This window comes from Odontesthes bonariensis, chromosome 13, assembly GCF_027942865.1.
Source record: "Odontesthes bonariensis isolate fOdoBon6 chromosome 13, fOdoBon6.hap1, whole genome shotgun sequence".
Classification (NCBI taxonomy): Eukaryota; Metazoa; Chordata; class Actinopteri; order Atheriniformes; family Atherinopsidae; genus Odontesthes; species Odontesthes bonariensis.
The window spans coordinates 34,679,920-34,694,261 of record NC_134518.1 but is presented as its reverse complement, the minus strand read 5'-3'; the positions used below and the strand labels follow the sequence as shown (position 1 = coordinate 34,694,261).

At 40.9% G+C, this 14,342-nt stretch overlaps 1 protein-coding gene across 2 annotated transcripts in view; it reads right to left on the bottom strand.

The window, feature by feature from the left end:
• Positions 1–12,498, bottom strand: part of LOC142398038 (complexin-2) — a 78,425-nt gene extending 65,927 nt beyond the window's left edge. For both annotated transcript variants that reach the window (XM_075481994.1, XM_075481996.1), the window contains exon 1: positions 12,342–12,498. The gene's annotated coding sequence lies outside the window, so the exon portion shown is untranslated. The remainder of the gene's footprint in view (positions 1–12,341) is intronic.
• Between the last annotated feature and the right edge of the window lie 1,844 nt (positions 12,499–14,342).

Here is a 14,342-nt window from a genome sequence, read left to right as displayed (position 1 = left end):
AGCACGGCTGAGCCGGATGACAATAACTAAACTGTGAGAAAACAAAACATCACTATGGCTGAGATAAAAACAAAGAACTTAACTTGACATGAAATACTTTACTTGGCGTGGCATGAAGGATATTGACGGGTAGGATCTAGCAAACACAATGAGGAAACCTGGAAACTAAATACTGGCGGAGTGATAGGTAAGTGAGTGCAGCTGAGGGGAAAAACAGGTGAAGTGAATGAAGGTGATGGCAAAGCAACAGAAACTGTGGGGAAAACATGGCTAAACTAAATACTGGACCTGGACTAGAAAACTAAGGCATGAGGGAAAACTAAAAACTAAACATGAGCGAAAACTAAAGCATGGGAAAACTAAAAACATGGCAAAAACCCCATGGACAGTAACCTGAGGTAAGTCCTGCATAAAGTCAAATGGCAACAGACACAATCAGGTGTCAGAATCTGTGGCTGCAGCAGAGTGAGCAATCTGTTCGGTCGTGGAAGGAGAAGTCAAAGGTTTCGTTTTCATGAAGCGTTGTTGCTCGACTCAGTTGAAAGTTCTAAATTTGTGAGAACGAAGAGATTTTGTTTGATTTTTCAATTTATTCAGGTTTGGTGTAGCCTAGAAATCTAGATGCCCCTAGCGACCGCAAATTGAATGTGCTCCCAGGCTAGTCCAGTCACTTGTGGTCGTTTTGCGAGGCTGCAAATCGAAACTTAATCGGGCCAATCAAATCGTGAGGAGCGGGGTCGGAGGCCGGGCTACCTAGTGACGACAGAGGTGCGACGTTTCAGTGTGTAGTTCCAGAGAGAGGTAAACAGTGGCTGCGCCCAGCGAACAGTCTTTCGATTTGGCTTTGGCAGCGACTCTAGAAGATTTAGACATACAGTTTTCTTTGCGAGACGAACAGATAACTGCACTTAAGTTTTTTTTTTCTAAAAAGGACGTTTTCGGAGTTTTGCCCACCGGGTACGGTAAAAGTTTAATCTACCAGCTTGCTCCGTTGGTCCGTCGCGCTGACTACGTAATCCTTCTTCATCGCTCTGATTGGTTGTTGCGCCATCCTATTGCGTGGCGGTGAGTGCAGAGGCAACTTGACAGACAACCGTTTATCCCGCCCAAACTGCTATCCAGCGTCACTAGACCCCTGTACAGCTTTTTGCTGTAGGGGTCTGGCTTGCTAGGCTGGGTTTGGTGGTGACTTCAGGGTAGAAGTCAGGAAATACGTTAGATTGAAATGCACAAATTCGAAGCAAAAAAACAAGAACTTTTTCTGGTTGGTGAACTCAGAGATTGATTGTTTTTTATGAATATCTTTTTGACATCATTGACTCAACTTAAAATCAGTTTGATTCTTATAAGATTACAGGATAATCCAACACTGGCAGATATGGATAAGTTCATGTGTTACGACAGCCAACAACGCTACCTCCTACAGATAAAAGCATCGATGCTTAGACCATACCATCAAGTTGAGCCTGTGTTGGGGTATTTTGCAATTTCATTACAAACCATCTGGTGCATGGGGTTAGTTGTCCTGAGTCATAAAACACGAAGCCAGAGAAAAATATTTTAAAGATAGAAACAAACCCTTCTGGACTGTAAACTCGGTCCACACTTTGCAGAACACGAAGTCTAATAACTGAAATGACGACCATCAGACATTATAAGCATTCAAAGAGAAAAATATTGTAAGGAGTGAAGATGGGCTGGAGTCATTCTGCATGTTTAGCTGGAAGAAAGAACTTCAAAGTGAATGAAAGCTAAAGCGATTATTCTCCATCACAGCACCTGCACATCCTCAGAGTATGTTCTGAAAAGGCTTCATTCCTCTCCCTTTATCATGAATAATGAGAAATAAAACAGCAAAAATGCCCCTAAAGGATCAGAAGACTGTGAGCTGCACTTTTAACCTTGCATGCATGCACTAATCAGGTCTGCAGGTCATGTGACTGCATCCGTAACCATCCCTCTCCTCACTGGGCTGCAGCAGGAAGATAAGACCAAGTGGGCCAAGCCTCCTCAGATTGTTGTGCCAAGCTTGCAACACTTTATCTGCATAACATTTAAACAAGATTAAACTCTCCATGCAGCCGCTGTCAGCATGCTCCGACAACACCCCTGCTGGATGAAGTAACAGCCTTCTGTGACGTGTCTTCTGTTTTCTGTTGCTAATGGAAGAACGTTGATTCCTTTCTTTTTGTCATTGGGTCAAAGCTCCTGATGTTTCCTCTAAGTTGTCCACTAATATTGAAATATTAGATGGCGAAACAATAACAGAAAACGTTATTTGAAGCTCTGAGGAAGCTCCTCATGAGGTCACTCTATTAGTAAACTCTATTAGCATAACTGTCATCATTTCTACCTTGTGTTTCTAAGATTCAGTAAGAACTCGAGCTTCTTAAGTAAAATTAAACATTTTATTGACGTAATACATGAATTATGGGGGAAGAGTAAGTTCTACTTAGGTTTCCTCATACAATTTAAATGTTTAATAGTTACCTAGAAATACTACATAAACTTTACTCTGAAAGTGTATCGTTAAAATCTACTAAGTTACTTCATAACAGCAAATACTACAGATATATAAAATTTACTTAAAATTTTGAGTAAAATGATGTTCCTGCCTATGAAAAACAAGTAGACTTTACTTCATTTGTTTAACTAAATATAACTTAGATGTAATGAAGTAAATGTTACTTAATATCTTCTAACTGTTATGTTTTCTGGTAAGTAAAATTTACTTGATATTGCAGCATTAAATATTACTTAAATCATTTGAGTGCAAATACTTACAAAGGGTTTTTTAAGTAAATCTTATGAGTTGTTTTTTTCAGTGTGTTCAGAACTGAGAGAAAGATGAAAGCTAAAGTCCTATTATTGGGCTTCAGAAGTTAATACAAGTTTTTACACCAGTGGAAGTGCGTGACATTAAAAACCACAGACAGATTAAATGTTTTTGCAACACAATGTCCTTCTGTGAAAATCTGCATCCCGATATTCAGATAGATGCTACTTTGACACTTCCCACATCTCAAACTCCTGATATTCCTATCTGATAGGATCTGATGGGATCTGATGGGATCTGATGGGATCTGATGGGATCTGATGGGATCTGATGGGATCTGATGGGATCTGATGGGATCTGATGGGATCTTTGGGAAGCAAGTCCAATCCACAGAGACCCCAACACTCCCAAAGCATTTAAAAGAGTCCCTCTCTTGTCTGTTATGTAATGTTTTTACATCTTCTTACGTCTGTCATGTGCTGACGGACATGCCAAATGATCTTCATTTCTAAATATCACTGCTCCGTCCATGTTGGCATTGATCTTGATATTGGGAAAGCTGACAGTGACGTAAATAATAATAAAAAATAATAAGCGATCTTTTCAATCAAATTCAGGAAAAGAAAAATAATAAACCTCTTTTGAAGATGTAAGGAGCAGGTAAAAGTAAAACATAGTGCAGATAGCTAAAATTCTACCTGAATACAGTCATGAAATATTTGAACTTCTGCCAGAGTCTTCTCGCTGTCCTGATCTTGAGTTAAAACTAACAAAAAAAAAATCAGGTCAAAATTTAAATTGTCCATCTGCTGTATAAACCACGCTCATCTGCTCATCCAACTGGTGCACATGTATGATAGCATGATAGTTTTCTTATTGATATCAATGGATATGTAAGTGTTGGAAGGGTTTTTTTGGGCAGATGTCTCCAGTAGCGTGGCTGGAGACAATCATCTTTAGTGGAGAGTATTCTCTCATTTAGCTTTACATGCCAAAGATGTAACATTAAATTCATCAAGATGTGCGCCAATGCCGCCTTATTTTACGCATATTCAGAACAAACCAGACACTTTATGGGCAACTTCAGACCGCTGAGAGCAGTTTGAGCCTTCAACTTAGGCCAGGCAGGTTCATCTGTACAGCACAATTCAACAAGGTGATTCAAAGTGCTTTACAGAGACATTAAAACAGTAGAAATAAAAAGCACGATTTAAAATTTAAACAAAAAAGAAAAAAATAAGAACAATAGATGAAATCAGAAGTTAAAATATGATTCAGATTTGGAGCTTTATTCAAATGCAGCTGAAAATAGGTGTGTCTTCAGCCTGGACTTAAACACACTGAGTGTTTCAGCTGATCTGAGGCTTTCTGGGACTTTGTTCCAGACATGTGGAGCATAGAAGCTGAATGCAGCTCCTCCATGTCTGGTTCTGACTCTGGGAACTGATAGAAGACCGGATCCAGATGAGCTGAGGGGTCTGGAAGGTTCATACTGGGTCAGGAGGTCCCTGATGTATTTTGGTCCTGGACCATTCAGAGCTTTATAGAGCAGCATCAGAACTTTAAAGTCTATCCTCTGATGGACAGGCAGCCGGTGTTAAGACCTCAGAGCTGGACTGATGTGCTCCACATCAGTGGAACTTACACAGGTTGCCAGTTATCTATCCCCTAATATCCCTAAATCATGATTTTCTGCCTCCAGTATCTGACAGCCTAAACTCCGAGCGTCCTCTCAGCAGACTGCTCATCCAGTGAAAGCGCAGCCAGGATGTCTAATGAGGGCTGATGGCGTATCAGCGCAGTATAGCTCACATGTGCAGAGGTCTGCTGGCGACATCAGCGGGGTGACAGACAGCGCGAGAAAGCCAACGCGCCGGGCCAACCTTTTGTGCGCGGCCGTCACTCAAAGCTCTCACTGTTCTGGAGCACAAAGCCAACGCTGCTCCCGCTTTATTCATCTGCTGAGCACGGCCACATCTTCCATTGTGAGAAGCAAAAAAAAGTGCTGCAGGACTGATAATGGAAGCGTATTCCTTTCCACACAGTCACAGCTGTCAATACAGAGGAGGAAGCAGATAATGGTTTGGTTGTTGATACACACTGGAAAAAATGCCCCTCCAAAAATAAGTTAAAAAAACAACAAATAAAAGACGTTTTTGCTTGAAATAAGCAAAAAAATCTGCCAATGGAACTAGTGAAAATCGGCTTGTCAAGATTTCTTGAAATAAGATGTGATATTTAGGACTTTTGAGATAAAAAGTGATCTTGAAATTAACTTAAAAACCTCTTCAAATGAAAAAAAAAGCTTGTTTCATATGATATGTGACTCAAAACAATTTGTTTTCAAGACTTTTTCATTTAACAAGATTTTCAAGATGTATTGTCTTCAAACAAGTCCCTATATCTGGCTGAAATAGAACAGTTGTGTCTCATATTAAGTGTAATGAGATATTTTGACTAGAAATGAGACAAATATACTTGGTAAGACTTTGATTTTTTTCCAGTGCAGGGCAGTGCACTGATCAGTTATAACAGTGCAAGTGCTTTTTGAAAATCTAAAATCTAAAATAGAGCATCAGAAAAATATTTCCTCAAACAAAATGTTCTGCACGCACCGAGTTGACCAGGACCGGAGGTTCAACTCAGTAAAAGACTTCCGTGTCTGGAGGTCACTTCAGGTCTGCACCTTCCGTTACTCCACCACTTGATCTAATGTTTAATAACTTGTCCTCCCAACATCTCAGAACCACAGCTGATATCACGGACCAAAGAGGATTTCTACAACATGGAGGTGCTGTTTTGGAAATGTTGGTGAATGCAGGAGACCTGTGATTGGTCAAAAATGGGAGATAAGTAACTCAGTTTCGGTCTTTATTAAATTTCACTTTGAACTTTTTATTTACAAAAAAATTTGAACAAAAACCTCCTCTATTTGTTTAAAATGGTGGTTTGGTCCCGTTTCCCTTCCCATGATTAATGAAACAATGGATTCTAAATCAAACAAGCAAATTATAAAGTAGAATGTCAGCACAAGGTGAGTCATGCAGCCAGACTGCAGCACGAAGCACACGAGTTGTTCTAAGAACAGCAGAAGAAGAATAAAGCTGATGTTTAATTGCAATGCTATAATAGCCTCAGACCTTCATGTAATGGACTGCAGCAGTAAAGCACTCATCAGCTTTCAAAGCAAATCATTTTTAAAACTTTCAAAGAAACACAGGGGGGCCCTTCCACTCTGGATCCCATCAGAAGAGGAAGTTAACGAGGGAAGAGTTGGGAAGTCGGGAGAGAAAACACCAAGATTGTGACTCCGGTGTGTAGTGAGATCTAAGAGGGTGGTCCGACCATCTCTCAGCCATCAGACCCCGCCCCCTGGCAGGTAAAGGCTTGCTGCAGCTTGCAGGAACAATAAAGGGCACTTTAAGAGATGCCCTTATCGTATCCATGATGTTAGCGATACTGTAATCAGACCACTGGCCTCTGTTTGTATGGCTTCGGGAGATTTCAAGTGTACTTAATAGAGCTGGAGATGAAAGTCCATCAGTCAGGAAACTCTAAGCGCTCGAGAGTGTTACACTTCCCTGATTTTCTACTAACTAAACTACTAAATTAACTAACTAAATTTTGCTATTGTAGATATACAATACAATGTGCTAAAGAAAGTATAGAGGGTGCCAGAGGTGGAGGCAGGACAAGACACACGAGCAGATTCAGCAGACAAACTCACCTAAACAGTCCTATAATCATTAAAAATGCCAGCAAAAACAAAGCCATACAACTCACTCAAAGCCAACTCACCCAAAATGGCCGCCTGGTTTCCGCTAGCTAGGCTAGATTTGGATTCAAGGTAAACACAAGAAAGATTTTAAACCCTTGTTTGCCCAGAAATGCCACAAGGCTGGAGAGAACACAATCAAAACGGGACAATTCAATTCATTCCAGCTACCAAAGCAGAGTCATCATCCATCATTTCCTGTCATAGAGATGACAAACCTACCACAACACTGGGTGGGACAGTATTCATACCTAACCTAAGGATCATACCTAAGGATCAGATTATTGGCTAAATTATAATCAGACTGAGTTATTAAGTGCATGTAGACACCTTAATCTGACTAAGAACTGGATCGGATGGGATTCAGACCCCGAGATAACTGGGTTGAAAGTCACTCTAAACCTGCTTGTAGACGCTGAAGCACGTGGTGAATCAGACTTTGCGTTCTGCGCATGCTCCAGATGTTTTCCCGGGGTCGTGACCCGGAAGTCAAAGGAGACGATATTCCTGTTGTTGTCGCCGTCAGAAAGAAACAAACAACGCGATGGAGAATGCTCCGTTGGGCATCGAGTTTGTGCAACAAGCAGCTCATCACAGAGCAAATGTAGAGGGACGTAGCTTCATCTGGCTCTGCGTTCTCCATCTTTCTCCAATGCCTGAGTTTGTTGTTGTTGTTGGTGGTGAAGAGGTCAACAGGAAGTGGCTCTATTAGCAACAGCTGGAATGGGTACAGCGCCACCTATCATACATGACACGCTTTGTGCCTCTGATCCCATTCATTCACTGCCACATATCCAAGGAGAATTACCCTCGCTCAACTCATTAATAAAACCCTTAATAACTCATTCTGATTGTAATTTAGCCAATAATCCGATCCTTTCAGGGCCATGTGACCCCACTGAGTGTCACCAGGAATGTTTTAGCATGGATCATCTGGAGCATTCACCAGATTTGCAAAGCTCCTGCTGGCACTGCCTTCAGATCAATAACACAGATTTTTAGCTAAAGCTTGGTGCATATATGGAGACGTTTGAAGGACGGTGAGCTACCAACAACAGCAGCAACCAAAATGGAACAATCAACAGAGTGATGGAGAACCTTGATATGGGGCCATATTTGGCTGTGGACAATGGCGTAACAATGCTTGGAGAAGAAGTGGGATAAAGAATAAAGACTTTACTTTACTTCAGGCAACAATCATCATGATGAAATTAACATGAGCGACATGAGGAGAGCCGTCCTTCATGCTTACACCAGAGTTTCTGCAGGTAGGATTCATAGGTACACAAAGCGTTAATGCTTGATTATGACCGACGTTCTGCCACAATAATCAGTCACATGGTTTAACCGGCTTTCTGCCACAAGCAATGCAACTGCAATTCAACACTTTAACAAAAACATGTTGTTTTATTTGTCTTTTCTTATTGAGAGGATACCAACATCTGAGTGCCATAAAGATAGATTAACAGCTAATGACACGCAGCCGGGGGACGTTTTTATTCCTTAAAGAAAGTGAAAAAATTTGTTTTTTCTGCATATTTTTGTCAGTCTGTTGAAATGGAATCATACCAAACCTTTGTGTGCCATCATGCTCGTGTTTGATAAATGCTTCATGTCTTTATGAAACCAACATAATCAATATTTCCTCACACCAATATTCTAATAATCTGAGGCTTGAAGTGTCAGTCATGGAGCTGGAAGTTTCTTTAAATCATTGAATTCATCATAACGAGCTTTAAATGTTCTCCCCGGTCCAGTCGTAAAGCCTGTGAGATATTCTGCACACACCACAGTCAGGAGAGATGATGTGTTGTTGCTCATTACTCCTCTGAAAAGCCAGTGCTTTGACAGTAAAAAGCCACTGGCTGTGAGCACAGCTGCTGCCGCTCTGCATGTTGCTGGTGGAGGCTGCGGATACGATTACGGCTCTGACCACAGCTGCATTTCCGGTCGGATGTACAGAGTCATGGATACGAACAAGCAAAGCACGGCCGCGGCGACATCCACTGTAACTACAGCCGGAGAACTCAATGGACTCGATCCAAGACAGCTGCTAAGCTCTCACAGCCAGCATCAGTGTACCGATTAAGACACGTTTCAGGAGGCGTCCACTTTCCTTCTCTCTTTAGCACCAATGTACAAACGTGAACACAGCAAAACAATAGACAATAAACAGCTCAAACTATAAATACAAACTCTAAATTACTACAATACAAATGGATAAGCAGACAGTATATAACCCAGAGTAAGCTGCACCTTTTTAACCCAAATATCCCAGATACTTACATTAAATGTAAGCAGCAAAAAGGTTCTTTATTCCGTTGCATGTGGGAACGCCCTCTGATGCTCTCGGTTTGGGAAAAACTGTTGAACCTGGCCAGCCGAATCATTGAAAAAGAAGGACCTCTCAAAACCAAAGTTCTCTAAATATTCACCCGGACAACTTTATTAACTCAAAAATGAAAAATCCTTACTCAATATTTGTTTTCTGGAAGCTAAAAGATGTATAGCCTGTCCATGGAAAAGGGATAAACCTAACAGGGAAGTCTTTTTACTTGGCTTTAGAAAAGATGAGCTACACCACGAAAAATAAGCTTTAAGACAAGTTTTGGAAAATCTGGAAGGTTTTCTGTAATTTCCTTGAGAAAAATGATATTGAAGTAGATGGCTGGAATGAAGATTTATCCATCTTTTCATACTATCTTGATTTAGTATACACATTTAGACCTTTACATATATGTGTATGTGTGTGAAAATATAGATATACGCATTTATTTATTCACATATTTTTCATTTATTTATATCTTTACCATCATGATTCTTACACAAGCAATGATATTTTGTTTTGTGGTTAAAAACGTCTTTTTTTATTGTTATTATTATTATTATTTTTTTCTTCTTCCAGTTATTTATTTATTTATTTTATTTTAATAATTATTATTGCTATTATTATCGTTGCTTTTTTTTCTTGTATGCACCTTCTTGTTCTATGTTGTTCACCGTTTGTAAATTAACAAAATGTGCAATAAACATATGTTTCTAAAAAAAACAAAAAACAATAGACAATAATTCATGATCCAACTCTTTTGGCGGAGAAAGAATAAAGAAAAACCACACAGACTTTCACATGACTGGTGATTAGACGACTCACCCAAAGCAGCTGCCATTTTTTCAGAAACAAGGAGCCATGATCCTTAAATTTAAATAGGATTTCAGACGTCACTGTTGCTGCTGGACGTATGTGGACAGATTGAACGGTGATTAATGCATCCAGCCTCAGCACTGCCAGCCCAGAGAGCCAGAGAAACGAGATCTCAAACACAAGGCAGAAACAGATCTATTCCAAAGCAAGTTGTGATGTTTCCTTAACCCTAAAAAAACTGACTTACTTTGATGAGGTAACCCAGGGAGATGTTCTAGATTTTCAACCAATCAGTGAGTGAAACAGTGTGTGAAAATGATTGAAATCTTTTATTACCTCTTCAAGCTTAATTTTTTCATATCCATGGAAACAAAATACATAAAGAAATCTCGTCCAAAATAGCAATTTTTTTTTAAAATGTCATGAGATATGACAGGAACCTCCAGTTTCCTCAAATGTTTTAAGGACACACTGCACACCATACTGAGATATGCCAAGATTTCAGCTAACAGCTCTTTGGGAATCACCTTGTTGCTGCAGAAATCCTGTTTTCTGTCTGTCAGACTGTGTTATCTTTGCTGTTTTTCACAGATGAAACTAAAGAAATGGGAACAAATGATGTGTCTCTGTGACAGGCTGCTGGGAACAAAGTGCCTAAAGATCCAGTTTAAAACGGCTTCTTTGCTAAGTTGTCTGTTCTGTATGGACACAACACTGGTTCATCCCTTGAGTTAGGAGCCTTTTTTCTGCCTGAATGGTTCACAGGTCAGCGTTAAGTGGCTTAACAAAGAAAAACTTTGAACCTTCAGAAAGCCTGGAGAACTATTGATGAAGACCACATTAAAAAGATAAGAAAGTCTGACTGCTTGGAAGGTAAATGTAAAGAAATGAAGGGTGGATCTACATTTTTATTTACTAAAACCTGTATGTTTGACCAAATGTTTTAATCTTTAAATTTCATCAGTATTCTTTGTGGTATGGAATCTTAATCAGGAGAGTATTATATATGACTTTCTGATGGATGTTTGCGGTGTATATATATTAGGGCTGGGCAAGTTAACTCGGAACCGGAAGTTAGCGGAAAAGAAAGTAATCGGCGGATCCACCAAACATGGAGAAGGGTACGGAACTTTTACTCGGCCATTTTCATTTTAAAGTTCTTCCAGACGGCGGAGTCGACAGAACCAAAGTCATCTGTAAACACTGCCAAGTTGAATTGTCTTCTCAGCGTAGTAGTTCCAGTCTAAAATATCACTTAAAGGAAAAACACACAACTGATAGCAGCAAGTCATTCAAGGAAACAGACAGTGGAGCGAGGCTTCTACATAAAAACTACAGAAAGATGCTGATGTTAAAAGTGTGTTTGCACAACAAATGTTATGGCACTTTCATTCATATGGCAGCACATTTAAAATTAAACTAAATGCTAAAAGCTATACGCTACTTTTGGATTCTTTTTTGGATTCTGCGTACAAATGCGATTAATCGTGATTAATCAGGGAAATCATGTGATTAATTAGATTAAACATTTTAATTGTTTGCCCAGCCCTAATATATATATATATATATATACACACATACATATATACATATATATATATATATATATGTATATATATATATATATATATATATATATATAAATAAAACAATTTCAGACATATTCACAGATATTGATGTATGGAAATGATGAGAGAGCAGCTGTTCCCTCATTTTGGGGGATTTTCCTTTAGATGAGCATTAGAGCTATCCGGAGGGTTACTATGGCTCACGTTCCCGTGTGTGATTGGCTGTGCATCTCACTCACATCCACACACACACGCCACTCATCACTATCAGTCAAGCTTGCACTCGTATAGGCGCGCGCCGGGACAAACACACTTACAAACTGCATTTCCTTGATGCACGCACGCACAAACAACGGCTTCCACTCTGGCAGCCCCCCCCCCCCCCCCCCCCCCCCTGCTCCGGGGCGCGTTACATCCAGCTAATCAATGCCCTGCCTGCTATAAATAATTCAGGCTCTCCAGCATCCAGCAGCTGAGATGCGGCTGCTGCTGGATGCTGGTGACGGCACTGCGGAGGACCGAAGCCGGCCAGGCCCTCCTCCCTCAGCGCGCTGCTGAGGCTCTGCCTCCTCCCCATCAATAAGCTCTCAGCAGCAGCCTCCTCCTCTCCCGCCTCTCCCCCCTCTCCCTCCCATCACTCACACCTTCACAGGCGACATACGGCGGTGAAAGATGGAAGACCATCTCCCTTCACCTGGACGGGGAGAGAGGAAAGGAAGCAGGAGGGGATCCTCCGCAGTTTTTCACCCGGGTGCCAAAACTAACACAAAACAGCGTTTTTCTGAGCAGAGCGCGCGCCTTCCCCGTCGGACCGTTTCCGCTTGTTGCTGCACAGCAAACATCCAGGTGGAGATGGCGGACACCTGCAGCCCGGATGCGTTTGTCTGAGATACACAGCAGCATGTTCACGCCTAAAAACCGCGTGTGCGCCCTCACACCGCTCAAACAATCTGAGCTGCAGCTGAAATGCAAAAGCACATCCTCACAGAAACCGGCGAGCAACGCCACATAACCAGCGAGCCTCGCGCTGCCGCTCCCAGCTGGGAGGTTTTAGCGCGCGGTGCGTGCAGTTTTACTGACCTGATGAGTCTGGGTAGAGCGAGGCGGTGAAAGGGATCCTGACCGGTCTGCAGCCAAAGCTCCGTTTGATGCCCGTCCTATATCCCGTCTCTCTCTCTCCACCACCCCCTCCTGCGCACAATTACCTCACAGCCTCCTCTCTGCTCCTCCAAGACCGGAGAGAAAGAGCATATGCTGACAGATCCCCAACGAGGAGATGTTTCTGCGCCAAATAAGACGCCCACTCATTTTCTAAGGTTCTGTGCGCGCGGTTTTTGCGCAGAAACTATGCAAAACCTCATTAACGGAATCAAGCATCTCAAGTAAAAGTGAGAGCAAGCTTTTAGATTAAACTGTGGAGTTGTCTCAAGTTTGTAATTCAAAAAGAAGAAACAGCGGAGTGTGACTTCTCGTGTGGGTTTTTCTGGATCTTTTTATTTCCATTATAAAACATTAAACAGGCACGTGTTTGTGAAGAATCTCAGTCATCCAGATCAGGACTGGACTTCTTCTTGGATCTTGAAGATGATGAGAGGTGAAACATCTTCATGATCCAAGAAGTCCAGTTGCCCTTATTCAAGCTCTTATGATTAATGTCTTTAAAAGTCTTTTTATTAAAGTCTTTAATGTTTTTTCATGTTTTTTTCCACCCAGAACAATTTTAAAGTACTTTGTTTCAGTTGCATCTCAGCAGGTTTGGTCTCATCAGCCAGAGAAAAAGGGTTTTTTTTCTACCATGCAGCAGAGTTTTAAAGCCAATTGGAGGCTTCTGGGTCTGAGACTGTGTGACATGATTCTGTCACATGCACCAGCACACAACAGTTGTCCAAGTCTCTCCACAGCCGGCTGCATGCAAGCAAATAATTGTGAGAGCGCCGTCTTCACATGCACCTGCATCACTATTCTGAATAAAATGTGACAAAGGCAGATGAGCAAGAGAGAATTGTTGTTATTCACAGCTCTGCGATGCTTCACTGAAGGTGTTCAGGACTGAAAACCAAATCCCCACAACATATTTCTAACACCTACACATGGTCCAGAGCGTCACAGTGTCACAATAAAGATGGAAAAATTGAACAGTGACTTCATTTCCATAATGAGATGCAGCTTTTGTCTCCTTACATGCCAAAAGTAACGCTGGATTCTGCTGGAGGCACCAACCTGCAGAGATGATGGAGACTTGTTCCCCATGAAGCAGATGAACAGGGTTAGAGTTAATTTACATGCTTCAGTTTAGATATAAAACTACATTAGGTATGGAAAATGAATGAATGAATGAATGAATGAATAAATGAAAGTGACACTATTGGACATGGGAACACGCCCTCCATGAGAAGCTTATAAGCAGGTAATCCGAAATGTAGAATGAATAGAACCCACCGATGCACCTGTGAACTGGCCCACAGAGAGTCAGGGAGAGTTTTTGTAGATAAAAATTCAATATATCGTTCATCTAATGCTATAATCTGTCTGTTTTATGGTATGAAATCAAATCAAATTTATTTGTAGCACATTTCATGTACAAAACAATTCAAAGTGCTTCACATAAAATAAAAGCATTGCAGCAGGGAGTGGAAGTAGCATTAAAAATACATAAAAGAATATAAAGAGAAACAAATAAAATAATTTAAATTAATTTGAAAACAAGCAACGGTAAGACAGCAAATAACTTTAACTATTCAAGTCTTCCCCTTTGCTTCATGGATATCTTCAGAAATACAATATTTCATAATACTATGATTATTACTGCCCCACCCACTGCTAAAGTCATGGATAACAGAAGCTGGTGCAGTAATGACAATAACACAATAAAAATGGGTTCAAGATGCTGTCCCAGTTCACGCTGATGAATCTTTCTGATTGGACCCCACCACAGATGTTACTTAAGCACTGCTCGTCTGACCAGTGAAAGCCACCTCAGTGTGATTGCTTTAAAGCAACTTGTAGAAACCAGGAACCTCCTGAGTCTTCACCAATCGTTCGCAGCCTCACAGCAGCTGCACTTATTGAAATGAGATGTTA